General features: G+C 51.1%; 1 long non-coding RNA gene across 1 annotated transcript; it reads right to left on the bottom strand.

The window, feature by feature from the left end:
• Positions 1 to 1,209: 1,209 nt before the first annotated feature.
• On the bottom strand, positions 1,210 to 11,590 carry LOC135309369 (uncharacterized). Its single transcript, XR_010369644.1, has 2 exons — positions 11,203 to 11,590; positions 1,210 to 1,466 (listed from the first exon to the last, which is right to left on the bottom strand). It is a non-coding gene; the product is annotated as an uncharacterized LOC135309369 (long non-coding RNA).
• Positions 11,591 to 12,568: the final 978 nt, after the last annotated feature.

Genomic DNA, 12,568 nt, shown 5'->3' with positions numbered 1-12,568 from the left:
TCCCCCACCACGGCACTGGCCGGAGGTTCTTTAACAGAAATGCTGGTAAATTGACCATCTGGAATGACACTAAATACGATTTCCAGAAGCTGCTGGTTTGCTGGGCAGTTTGCCAAATTCCACATTGTTGTTTCTTTCAATAAAACTTCACTTTAAAAGGTCTTAGCAAATTCACGCTTGCATAAAATTTGTTGCTACCATGGCCTTCCCTCAAAACTAATTTACATAAAATCATGACACACTTAATTACATCCTCTTAATCCCTCCAGTAAATCCATCATGCTGTTATTTCAATCACAGATTGTTCAACTTGTCAGTGCCTTATTTCTATTAATGGCATCAGAATAAGTTATATTTTGTTGTATGTATAACTTTTAAGGATATCCATTTTTGATTCTATGATGTTTAATTTAATGCAAATTCAGGGTTGATAAGACTAAGCAAAGTTAAACTTCATTAGTGTTAGATTTGAGCAATGTTAAATTACATTTTATTAATTTGAAATCCCGCTGTTCTGGATTGAAAGAAAACATATGTATTCTATTTGCCATCTGTCAGAGGTAGGGCAGTTATCTTCTGTTAATTGGGCAGTAAATTGGACCCCCAATGGCTCCCACAGATCCCAAACACCTGCAAGGACCTCCAAGCTTTCTAAACTCCTTCTTGTGAGAGGAGCCTTGAAGCAGATGTCTCCAATCCCAGTCCCAGACTTTCAAGATTTTGTATGTAAGGAATTATAAAGGTGGAATGAAACCTTTCTAGAATTTGTCCCACAGGATTAAGGATGGCAAACCACAGCTGTTTCTATAAATATATATTATCTATTATGGTAATGATTAGACAATATTATCTTAATCAGAAGAATTTGCTCCTAGGTATAACAACTGTAACATATTATATCATATCATATCATATCATATCATATCATATCATATCATATCATATTATATCATATCATATTATATCATATCATATTATATCATATTATATTTTCATATATCATATTATATAATATACTAGGAAGTGATTTCAAAGTAACTGTGTTAAAGTAAAACCAGTTATTAAGCAGAGATTGATGTCACTCCCTGTGTTGGTTTGAAAAGACAGGTGTCTGCTAAGGAAGGCAGGAGCCTCTCCTAAAATGTAAAATGTAAACTCCCTCCCTCTGAATTGTTATAAATTTGAAATTAAGGGGCTCTCAGGAAAATATATGGGAGCAGGAATAACAGTTCTTTATTAGGGAAACAAATAAAAAGATAAAATAAACAATGCAGTAAAGCAAGACAACACTGACAGAGTCAGAACACAACCTGACACCCTGCTGGTCACGGTGTTGGTAGCAGTCCAATTGGAAATATGGCTGCACTCCTCCTGGAGTGTCAGGTGCGGTTCTGTTTGAGCAGGGATCCTGTAGAAAGGTGTAGTCTTCCTCTGAAGATCCAGTGGAAGAGGCAGCAGCTGTTCCTCTGGGAAATCCAGTGGAGAAAGCCATGTTGGTGTTCCAGAATTTTTAAGATTATATCTGGTAGGAATGCTTGGTTCTCCCCTCTGGGCAGATCATCTCACAATGGGATGCTGTAGTTCTTATCAGTCATGCAGTGACATTCAATAGCCTGTTATCAGCAGATGTCTGCCCTGAGGAAGGAGTGGGTGTGGAAGAGATAAGGAAAACTACCCACTTAACAGAAGACAACTGCCATACAGATGGCAAAGAGAATACAATCTGTTTGGCAATCCAGGACTGTCTCCTTTGTGAAACTCAGAGGCCCCAAGGAGCCAAGGGTCCATGGTGACTTTGTGGAGCCCAGTGTCATGGAGGAGGCATTGTGACACAGTGAGGGCACATGGAGCCGAGGGGCCCTGGTGACACATCAGGGCTTTGTGGGAGCATGAAGCCATTGTGACATTGCAAGGTCTCATGGAAGCACGGGGCCATTGTGACACTGCAGAAGGAAGGGGACCAAGGAGACCATTGGGACACTGTGGGGTCCCACAAAACCAAGGGAACAGGGAACAGGTCTGGCTGGCTGGGCCTCCTGGGGATCACCTGACAGGTCCAGCTGACCTTGGCATGTCGAGGGCTGCTTTCTCATCTGTCCCTGAAGCACTGGGGCTCTGGGCTTTCCTTCCTATGGGAGAGAACTGTCCTTGTCCTCCAGGGGCCCATTGTCAAAACTGGGATTCCTCCTCCAAATTTCCTTATATGCAAAGATTGTTCCCAGATGAAATCTGCCAGGAGTGACAGCTCTGGCTGCCTTGGCCATCCAGGAACCACCTCTCATCTGCCTTTGAAACACTGGGACCATGTGATTTTTTTTCTTATGGGAAAAAAATCCATCTCGACCAGGCACCCATGGCTAAAATTGGGCATCTGCCTCCAGCATTCCCTATATCCAAGGATAACTCCCAGACAAAAGCTGCCAGGACTGACAAGTGTGGCTGGCCTTGGCTTCCTGAGGGCTGCTACTCATCTGCCTCTAAAACACTGGGGCTTTGTGCTTTCCTTCATAAGGAAAAGAACTCTTCTTCCTGTCCAGGTGCCCACGGCCAAAATTGAGATTCCACATCCAAAGTGCCCTATGGCCAAGGGTAGCCCCTAGACAAAAGGTGCCAGCAGAGACAGGTCTGACTGGCTTGGCCTAAGGGTGGCCACATCTCATCTTCTTCCAGAACACTTGGACTTCACACTTTTTTTCCAGTACAAAAAAACCCCCATTCATCTTGACCAGGTGCCCATGGTCAAATCTGGGATTCCATCTCAAGAGCTCCATACATCCAAGGATTTTCCCCCAATGAAAGATGCCAGGACAGACAGGTCTGGCTGCCCTTGGCCTCTTGGGGGCTGCCTCTCACCTGCTTACCAAACACATTGGGTTGGTGATTTCCTTCCAATGGAAAAGTACCATCCTTCTTCTCAAGGTGCCCGTGGACAAAATTGAGATTCTTCCTCCCAAATTCCATATATCCAAGGATTCCTCCATGACAAAAGCTGCCAGGACAAACAGGTCTGGCTGGCTTGGCCTCCCGAGAGCCACCTCTCTCCTCTTCTGCCTTTGAAACTCTTGGGCTCTGTGCTTTCCTTCCCATGGAAAAGAACCATCCTTCTTATCTACAGAGAAATGGCCTAAATTTGGATTCCACCTCCCAAATTTGCTATATCCAAGGGTTGCTTTCAGACAAAAGCTACCAGGACAGAGAGGTCTGGCTGTCCTAGACCTCTGATGGCTGCCTTTCATCTGCCCTGGAAACACCTCTGTTCTGTGCTTTCCTTCCTATGGAAAACAACTGTGCTTCTCCCCCAGGTGTCCATGTCTGAAACTGGGATTCCACCTCTAAAATTCTGTATATCCAAGGGTTGCTTCCAGGCAAAATCTGCCAGTCCCATCAAGCCTTGGCCTCTGGTGACTGCCCCTGCAACACTGGGGGTCGGTTCTTTCCTTCCCATGGAGATCACTGGGACACTGTGGGGACCTCACGAAACCAAGGGGATCATTGTGGCACCACTGGAGCCCATGGAACCAAGGGGCTGTGGTGACACAGCAGGGCTTCATGCAACCCAGAGATCATTATGACTCTGTGGGACCTGATGGAACCATGGAGATCATGAGCACCCTTCATGACCTCGTGTCACCAAGGGGACATTATGACACATCAGGGCCCCATCCAACCAAGGGAACATGGAGCAGGTCTGGCTGGCTTGGCCTCCCAGGGGCCACCTGATAGGTCTGGCTGATCTTGGGATGTCAAGGGCTGCCTCTCATCAGCTCCTGGAGCACTGGGGCTCCATGCTTTCCTTGCTATGAAAAGAACCATCCCTCTTTTCAGATGCCCATTGGCAAAACTGATACTTTCCCTAAAAAATTTTCCAATATGCAAGGGCATCTCTCAGAAAAAAAACCTGCCAGCTCTGGCTGGCCTTGGCCTGTGGTGGTCAGCTCTCATCTGCCCCTGAAACAATGGAGCTCTGTTCCTTCATTCCTTAGGAAAAGAACCCATTTTCATGCCCACGGCCCATGGCCAAAATTAGAATTTGGCCTCCCAAATTCTGTATATGCAAAGATTGCTCCCAGACAAAAGTAACCAGAACAGACAGGTCAGGCTGGCCCTGCCCTCTGGTGATTTTCTTAGACCATGAGCTGAATGTTTCCGTTTGAAAACACCTTGGAGAGGGCCCGGAGATCTCCCAAGGAGGGGTTCTGAAACCTTGGGCCCATGACCACTACATATGGACAAAGGAGCTCTGTGCTCTGTGCTGTTGTGGTGGTATTGCATCATGGAAGGGATGTCCGAAAAGAAGCTGCTAGCAGTTTCCTCCATGTCTGTCAAAAACACCCAATCAGTAATTAGCTTTGAGAATTGACAATCTGTTAAACCACTAAGGAAGCTGTACACGGCTCTGTGAAGACACACGTTAAAGACGAGAAAGCCTGGGAGGGTCTCTTTCCCTTCTGTCTGGCAAAGAGGTAACAAGGCTGGCCCAGCCCCTGTCTCAGCTGGGCTGGGCCGGACGGCTCCTGCCGTGGGGCCGGGCCCCTTCCCAGGGAGCCCCCCAGGCCCCATCAGCTGCCGGGCAGGGCAGGGGAGGCCGCGGGGCCGAGGCCGGGCCGGGCCATGGCTGCGGTTTCCAACACCTGGGCGCTACCGAGCCCTGCCCCGCCGCCAGCCTGGGCCCAGCCAGGATCCGCCGGGCCCCAGGAGCAGCCCCGGGCCGGGCCGGCTCCACCAAGATTCTGCCACCCTTGGGGTTCACCCGCAAGCCCCGGGCAGGGGGAGGAGAAGCCATGGGCCCCGGCCGTGCTGCTGCTGTGTTCTGGCCTGGCTGCTGAGATCCTGGCCCATCCTGACACAGCCCCAGCGCAGCCGCTGCAGAAACCTCCATGGTAAAACAGCTCTGGCCGCAAGGACCGAGCCCGGCCGGGGTCACGGAACCATCTGCAGGTCCTGGGTGAGATATTAACTCTTTCAGTGCTTCCATCCTCCCTCGAGTAAGAGAAAAGGACAAAGTGCAGGCACACAGAGAAGCAACATGAAGACACCGAGGTCAGTGAAGGGGACGTTGAGTCCCGGATGGGAGGGATGAGGAAATGCCATAACCTTGGGACTGAAATCCTCTTGTGAAGCTATAGAGAAGGATGTAATTGATACATCAGACTCTCTTTTTCCCTATAACACATTGAAAATGATGGGAAGATGACTTGTTCAGGAAAGACCTCCATGGTAAAGTAAGCAAATGTTGAAGTAGCTGTGTTCCCATGTGAAGTTTGAACAGACAGAGCAGAGTGATGAGACCCTGTGCCCTCATAGGGAGAAGAAGAAAACCACTGTTCTCAGAGATGAAGATGATTTCAGAAATAGATGAAGAGAACATTTGCTCTTAAACAGCTAATCTTTAAACTAATACCCCATTAGTTGACATGGCCCATAAACACAACTGTGGGAAAAGCTGTCAAAAAATGGGAGGGACTTCATGATTGCAGATTTTCCAGGTGGCTGCTATTAATGGAAATTGAGAGCCACAAGAGAACTCTTTTCTTATGGAGAAGTCTCCATAGCAAGAAAGAGAGACTCCTCTCCCTACATGAACTGAAGGAAGACTACTCTAGAGAAGGTAAACTGAAAATATTAGGTTTTGTCTCTTTACATTGTCAGTAAGAAAGAAAAGGTTGTAGGGAAAGAAAAGTGTTCCAAAAGTTTTGTTCTGATTCTTATTACACTTTCTTTTAGTTAGTATTAATAAACCTTTCTTTATACCCTTTTAAAGTTTTGAGCCAACTTTGCCTTTCTCCTAATCCTGTCTCACAGCAGGAAATGAGTAAGAATATTCTAGTGAGTGCACTGGTAATTGGCCAACATTGAGCCCACCACGCTAATTGATGCATTGGCCAAGAAATCTCAAATTGGAGAGAAAAAACACTACAGAAACATTCCTGATGAACTGCATGAGAACAAAGGGAAATCAAGGCAGAGCCATGGTTTGTCAGAACTTGCCTGATCCTAATGAGCCCCATGATGAATTTGGAGATGAGCCCTGGAACCTCAGGGTCTGAGAGGAGAGTGCACAAACCTTTCCAGGAGTCCAAGCCAGAGGAAACACCCAAAGTGTCTCAAAGCATGAATGGGTCCCACTGAGGTCCACCCCCAACACAAGCTCTTAATGGACTCCATAGAGGAGAGAATTGGAGGCCAGGATGGCACAAAAAGCTTCTCAGAGACTCAGTGTGGAACAGAAAATCCAAAGAACCTTAAAAACCTTGAGCATTTCAAACCACTAATGAGCCGCAAGGAATGTCAGTACAAAGCTCTCAAGGGACTCATTAAAGCAGATAATTGGGGCCATGATTGCACAAACCTCTCCCAGAGTCTGTATCAAAAGGGAAGCACCAAGTACCTTAAAATAACTGAAGTACCTTGAAGCATTAATGAGCCCCACTGGATGCTGTTACTGACAAAGCCTCTCCAGGGACTAATTACAACAGATAATTGGAGGCCATGATTGCACAAAACTCTCAGAGACTCCAAGACAAAAGCCAAACCCACAGTCCTTTGAAAAACCTGCAGTCCCTGGGAGCATTCAGGAGCCCCCAGGGCCATTGCTGAGCAAGGCTCCCCAGGGACTCCTTCCAGCAGATCCTTGAGGCCACTGGGATGTGGGCTATGGGGGGGATGCTGAGGGCAGGACAAGGGGCTGACAGTGCCCAGCCTGGCTGGAGCTGTGCCAGGAGGCCCCAGGGCCTCAGGACAAGGTGTCTCCTCCCAGCCCTTGGTGGCACAGACCCTGCTGCTGTGCCCCAGGTCACCAAGACTTGGCTTCTCTTTGCTCCCACCTGTCATCACTGCCTCCAGTTCTCTGCTCTGCCTGGGGCCTGGGGACACTTTCTCAGTTGTGTGCCTCAGTGGGACCCATTAAAAGACCAAGAAACTTTGGAGTTGGATTCTAACTTGGAGTTCTGGAGAGGTTTCTGCAGCTGCCTCTCAGGGACTGATGTTCAGGGCCTGAGCACAAAGCCCCAGAGGGTCATTCAAGTCCTTGTTCTGTGTCTGTGCTGCTGAGCTGAGCTGAGCTCCTGGCACAGAGGCAGCTCCTGGTCAGCAAGAAGAGCTTCAAAAGCACATTTCTCTTGAGGAGCAGCTCTTCTGCCAGCCCAGCAGGGCTGGGGCACTGCCTGCAGCCAGCCCGGGCACAGCCCAGAGGCACAGAGAGCTTCAATCAGTCAGGGCTGGGAAGGTGCTGAGAAGTGCCTGGGGCAGAATCACTGCCAGCCCTTGGCACAGGAACCTCTGGCTGCAGGACAATGCAGCTGCAGCTCCTGGAGCCATCTCCTAAAGCTGGAACATCCCAATGCCTGCAGACTCTGTGAGTACATTCTCAGATTCTCTCTTGTGCAGAGCAGCCAGGGGTGCCCAGGGCTGTCCTGCAGAGCAGGCTCCTGCAGCCCAGGGTGCTGTGCTGGGGCAGGGACTCTGCTGCCTGCCAGGGACAGCTCTCAGCCAGCCCTGGCAGCTGCTCCCAGCACTGGGGCACAAGATCTGAGTGGAAGGAGACAGCTGGTAAGGCTTGCAATTGTTCTCCCGGGGTGGTGAGGATGCTGCACTGTTCAGGACTGCTCCAAAAATGGCATTTAACTGCAGAACATTTACAGTTAGATGATAAAGGGAGCAGAGCAAGGAAGGGGCTGCATAGAACGAAAAATCCTGCTTTTTTAATCTAGTGGTAGGGGTTGTCTGGATAGGAAACTTCCCACAGACATTAATCTCTCAGTTAAGTTTGGGAAAAAATAAAAATATTTTTCTCAGATCTTACTAAAACATTCAGTGACAGGAATCAGCACAGGGCACCTCACAGGCAGCATCAGTGTTGCTTTTCCACCATCCTCAGGGTTGCTCTGATATTGCCATCAGAGCCTGCAGAGCCAGAGCTGCCCCTCGGCAGTGCCAGAGCTGGGAGAGGTCTGCAAAGCAGAGCTGAGCCCCCAGAGCTGGGCTGGGCTCTGGCAGCACTGGCAGGGCCCAGCCCTGGGCACAGGGAAGCAGCTGCTGGCAGAGACAGCTCCAGGCAGCAGAGCACTGGGCAGGCAGTGGGGGAAAAGTGCCCCCAAGCTGTGCTAGGATATTTAGAGTCCTCTCCAAACCTTAACTACTTCATGATTACATTTTATACAGATCCCCACGCCAAGGCACCACAAATGTCCAACAGCAGCTCCATCAGCCACTTCCTCCTGCTGGCATGGGCAGACACGTGGCAGCTGCAGCTCCTGCACTTCTGCCTCTTGCTGGGCATCTCCCTGGCTGCCCTCCTGGGCAACGGCCTCATCATCAGCGCTGCAGCCTGCGGCCACCACCTGCACATGCCCATGTTCTTCTTCCTGCTCAACCTGGTCCTCAGTGACCTGGGCTCCATCTGCACCACTGTCCCCAAAGACATGCACAATTCCCTCTGAGACACCAGGAACATCTCCCACAAAGGATGTGCTGCACAGATCTTTTTAATTATGTTCTTCTTCTCAGCAGAGTTTTCCCTCCTGACCATCATGTGCTACGACTGCTCCATGTCCATCTGCAAAGCCCTGCACTACGGGACCCTCCTGGGCAGCAGAACTTGTGCCCACATGGCAGCAGCTGCCTGGACCTCTGGCTTTCTCACTGCTCTCATGCACACAGCCAATACATTTTCTCTGCTCCTGTGCCATGGCAATGCCCTGTGCCACTTCTTCTGTGAAATCCCCCAGATCCTCAGGCTCTCCTGCTCCAAATCCTCCCTCAGGGAACTTTGGCATCTTTCTGTTACTGTGTGTTTAACTTCCAGCTGTTTTGTGTTCATTGTTTTCTCCTATGTGCAGATCTTCAGGGCTGTGCTGAGGATCCCCTCTGAGCAGGGACAGCACAAAGCCTTTTCACCTGCCTCTCTCACCTGGCTGCAGTCTCCCTGTTCTTCAGCACTGGTATATTTTCCTACATGAAGCCCCATTCCATCTCCTCCCCACCCATGGATCTGGTACTGTCAGTTCTGTACTCGTTGCCTCCAGCTCTTATTCCCCTCATCTACAGCCTGAGGAGCCAGGAGCTCAAGGCTGCAGTGTGGAGACTGATGACCGGATGGTTCCAGAAATATTCAAGTGCAGGCCAATTTCTGCAAATCACTTGTAATAAAAGTAATATTTGATACTTCTTGCTGGTTTAATTTTAAAGGTTTTCTTTCTTTTACTTTTTTTCATATTGTCCACAAAGAAATGCCATTGTCTGTGCTACTTCTCATTTTGTTTCTCTCCACCTTCCCTGTGGCCACAGAGTGTATCAATGAGGGGCTCCGCTCTCAGTGGCTTGAAACAAACTAAAGGATCTCCCAGCAAAGTTTCCTGCAGAGATGCCCTTTTGTTGCCTTCTCTGGAACTGCAGCAGCAATGTCTGTGTGCAGAGCTGGGGCAGATCAGTGCTGGCACAGCAGCTGTGCCCAGCAGCAGCAGCACTTGGTGTTGCCAGTGCTGCTGCCATGGCCCTGCCCCGCTGCCCTGGTGGCCCTGGTGTTGCTGCGGGGCCTGAGTGCTCTCGGGGCCAGGCACAGTCCTGGGGGTGGCAGTGCCGGGGCTGCAGCAGGGACAGGCCATGGGCACTGCTGGGGCAGCGCTGACGCCTCAGGCCAGGCCCTGGGGGCTCCAGGCTCCTTGCCCAGGGTCTCTCAAGAACACGGCCAGCCCAATGCTCAGCACAGAAAAGCCCCAGGCTGAGCAGCTCCAGGATGGCCGTGGGCAGGCTGGGGGCAAACAGCATGGCTGGGGCTCTGCAAGGGCCCTGGGGGAGACGGGAAGGAGCAGCAGAGCAGGGGGTGATCCATCCCCAGGGCGCTGCACAGCCCAGGGCAGCGTCCCAGAGCGTCCTGATGGAGCTGCCAACAACATCCCCCCTCTGCAGCCCTGGCCTCTCCCCCAGCTCACAGAGGTGCCGCATCCTTGCAGGCACAGCCACGGCAGCACTGGCTCAGGAGCCCCTGTTTGCATTGCACAGAGCAGGCAGGAGCACCCCCATGCTGCTGCTGTGGGGACATGAACCTGAGGGAGCACAAATGCCATCAGCCCCTGGGGCCAGCAAGGGCTGGGGGACACCAGGGAAACCACTCAGCTTTGTCCTGGCCTCTGCAGTCAGCCAGAAAGTTTGTTCCCTTGAGCTGGGAGTTTCCTGTGCCACTGCAGACGCTGTTGCTCAGAGCCAGGGCTGCCTGGCAGCCACCCCCAAACTGCCACAAGCATTTCCTTTGGTTACCCTTTGCTTTCTTCACTCTTCCTGCCACAGATTTCTTCCTTTTGCCACCCCTGTTCCCTCCCCTGCAAACAGCCCATCCCTGTTTGCCCTTTCCTCTCTGGCCCCACTCCCCATTCCAGTTCCTGACTTGGCACCATGGGAACGTCCCTTGGGAGCAGTATCATCCTCCAAGTGCTGCAGGAATTGTCTTCAGGCTCCTGCAGTGCCTGGTGCTGCTCCCTTGCCAGAGGCAGCCCAGGCCAGGGGGGCACATCTGGGCTGCTGTGTCTGCCTGTGGAGCTCCCTGTTCTGGGCAATGAGGAGGAGCTGCAGAGGCTCTGCAGGACTGACAGGATGGGCTTTGGGGCTGGGAGGAGAAGCTGAGGGACCTGGGCTGCTGGAGCTTCTGAGGAGGAGGCCCAGGGCTCATCCTGCAACTGCTTCAAGGGTGGTTTCAGAGAATCCCAGAATCAGCAAGGTTGGAGAAGTCCTTGGAGATCATCAAGTCCATCTGTGCCCTGACACCGCCTTGTCTCCCCTGAGCCTCCTCTTCTCCAGGATAAACAACCCCAGCTCCCTCAGCCACTCCTCACAGCAATTGTACTCCAGACCCCTCACCAGCCTTGCTGCCCTTCTCTGGACACGCTCCAGCTCCTCCATGTCCTTCCTAAATTGGGGGCCCAGAACTGGACACAGCACTCAAGGTGCTGCCCAACCAGTGCCCAGCACACGGGAAGAATCACTGCCCTGCTCCTGCTGGCCACATCATTCCTGATCCAGTTCAGGAGTCATTGGCCTTCTTGGTCACCTGGGCACACTGCTGCCTCATGTCCAGCCTGCTGTCCCTCAGTCCCTGCAGGTCCCTTTCTGCCTGGCTGCTGTCCAGCCACTCTGTCCCCAGCCTGTAGTGCTGCAGGGGTTGTTGTGGCCAAAGTGCAGAACCCAGCACTTGGACTTGTTAAATCTCACCTTGTTGGATTTGGTCCCTGGATCCAGCCTGTCCAGGGCCCTCTGCAGAGCCCTCCTACCCTCCAGTAGATCCACACTCCTGGCCAACTTGTTGTCACCACAGTTCCCTGAGGCCCCAGAGTGTCACATGGTCTCCATGATTCCATGAGGCCTCCCCGTGTCACAATGTTCCTTTGGTTCCATGGAACCCATTGGTGTCTCAAAGTCCCTTGGATCCTTGGGCCCCACAGTGTCACAATGGATCCTTGGTTCCATGAGGTCTGGGAGTGCAGCAATGCTCTCCTTGGTTCCCACTGTCTTTTATGCCTCTCACTGTCAGGCAATAGAGGGGCACCTGGTAGATGAAGGGGAATGGGAATGGGTACCTACTCAAGGAGGTAATAATAAAAATTCCTCCTGACCCCCACTCCCAGGCCAGGTGCCACTTCAGAACAGGTATGAGCCCCTGGATCTGGAGAGTCAGCCAGATGATTTAGAAGAAAATTATCTGCCCAGTGAGCCTCCCAATTATGATTCATCTGTGAGGATAACAACCTCTAACATCAAAAAGGAAAAAAAGTGTAATCATGGGGGGGTGACTCCCTTCTGAGGGGAACAGAGGGCCCCAAATGTGGATTGTACCCACACTACAGAGAGGTCTGCTGCCTCCCTGGGGCTTGGGTATGGGATATCACTGAGAGACTGCCTGGGCTGATTCAGCCCTCTCATTATTAGCCACTGCTGATACTCCAGGCTGGCAGTGATGAGACTGAAAAGAGGAGTGTCAAGGCAATTAAAAGGGACTTTAGGGCACTGGGACAAGTGGTTAATAGGACAAGGGCACAGGTAGTCTTTTCCTCAGTCCCTTTGGTCTCTGAAAAAAACTGTGAAAGCCATAGGAGAGCTGACATCATCAACAAGTGGCTCAAGGTTTGGTGGCATCAGCAGAATTTTGGAATCTTTGGTCATGGGGCAACTTTTACAGCACCTGCTGGAACCAGATGGGCTCCATCTCTCTGTTAAGGGCTTTTGCTCATTACGGCTTTTAGTTCATGAACTGGTAGAACTTGTTTAGAGGGCTTTAAACTAGGTCTGAAGGGGGTAGGGGATGCAGCTGGGCTGTCCGGAAGCAGGCCCAAGGGTGGTAAGCCTGAGTTAGGGGTGAAATCAGCAGCCCAGCTGAGGTGCATGGATACCAGTGCACACAGCATGGGTAACAAACAGGAAGAGCTGGAGGCCATGGTCCAACAGCAGAGCTGTGATGTAATTCCCATCACAGAAACTTGGTGGGATGACTCACATGGCTAGAGTACTGCACTGGATGGCTACAAGTTCTTCAGAAGAGATGGGAAAGGGAGAAGGGGTGGAAGGGTGGCCCTTTATCTTA

This window comes from Passer domesticus, chromosome 10 (assembly GCF_036417665.1).
Source record: "Passer domesticus isolate bPasDom1 chromosome 10, bPasDom1.hap1, whole genome shotgun sequence".
Classification (NCBI taxonomy): domain Eukaryota; kingdom Metazoa; phylum Chordata; class Aves; order Passeriformes; family Passeridae; genus Passer; species Passer domesticus.
The sequence above is the reverse complement of the archived record's forward strand: the minus strand, read 5'-3'. Positions and strand labels throughout refer to the sequence as shown.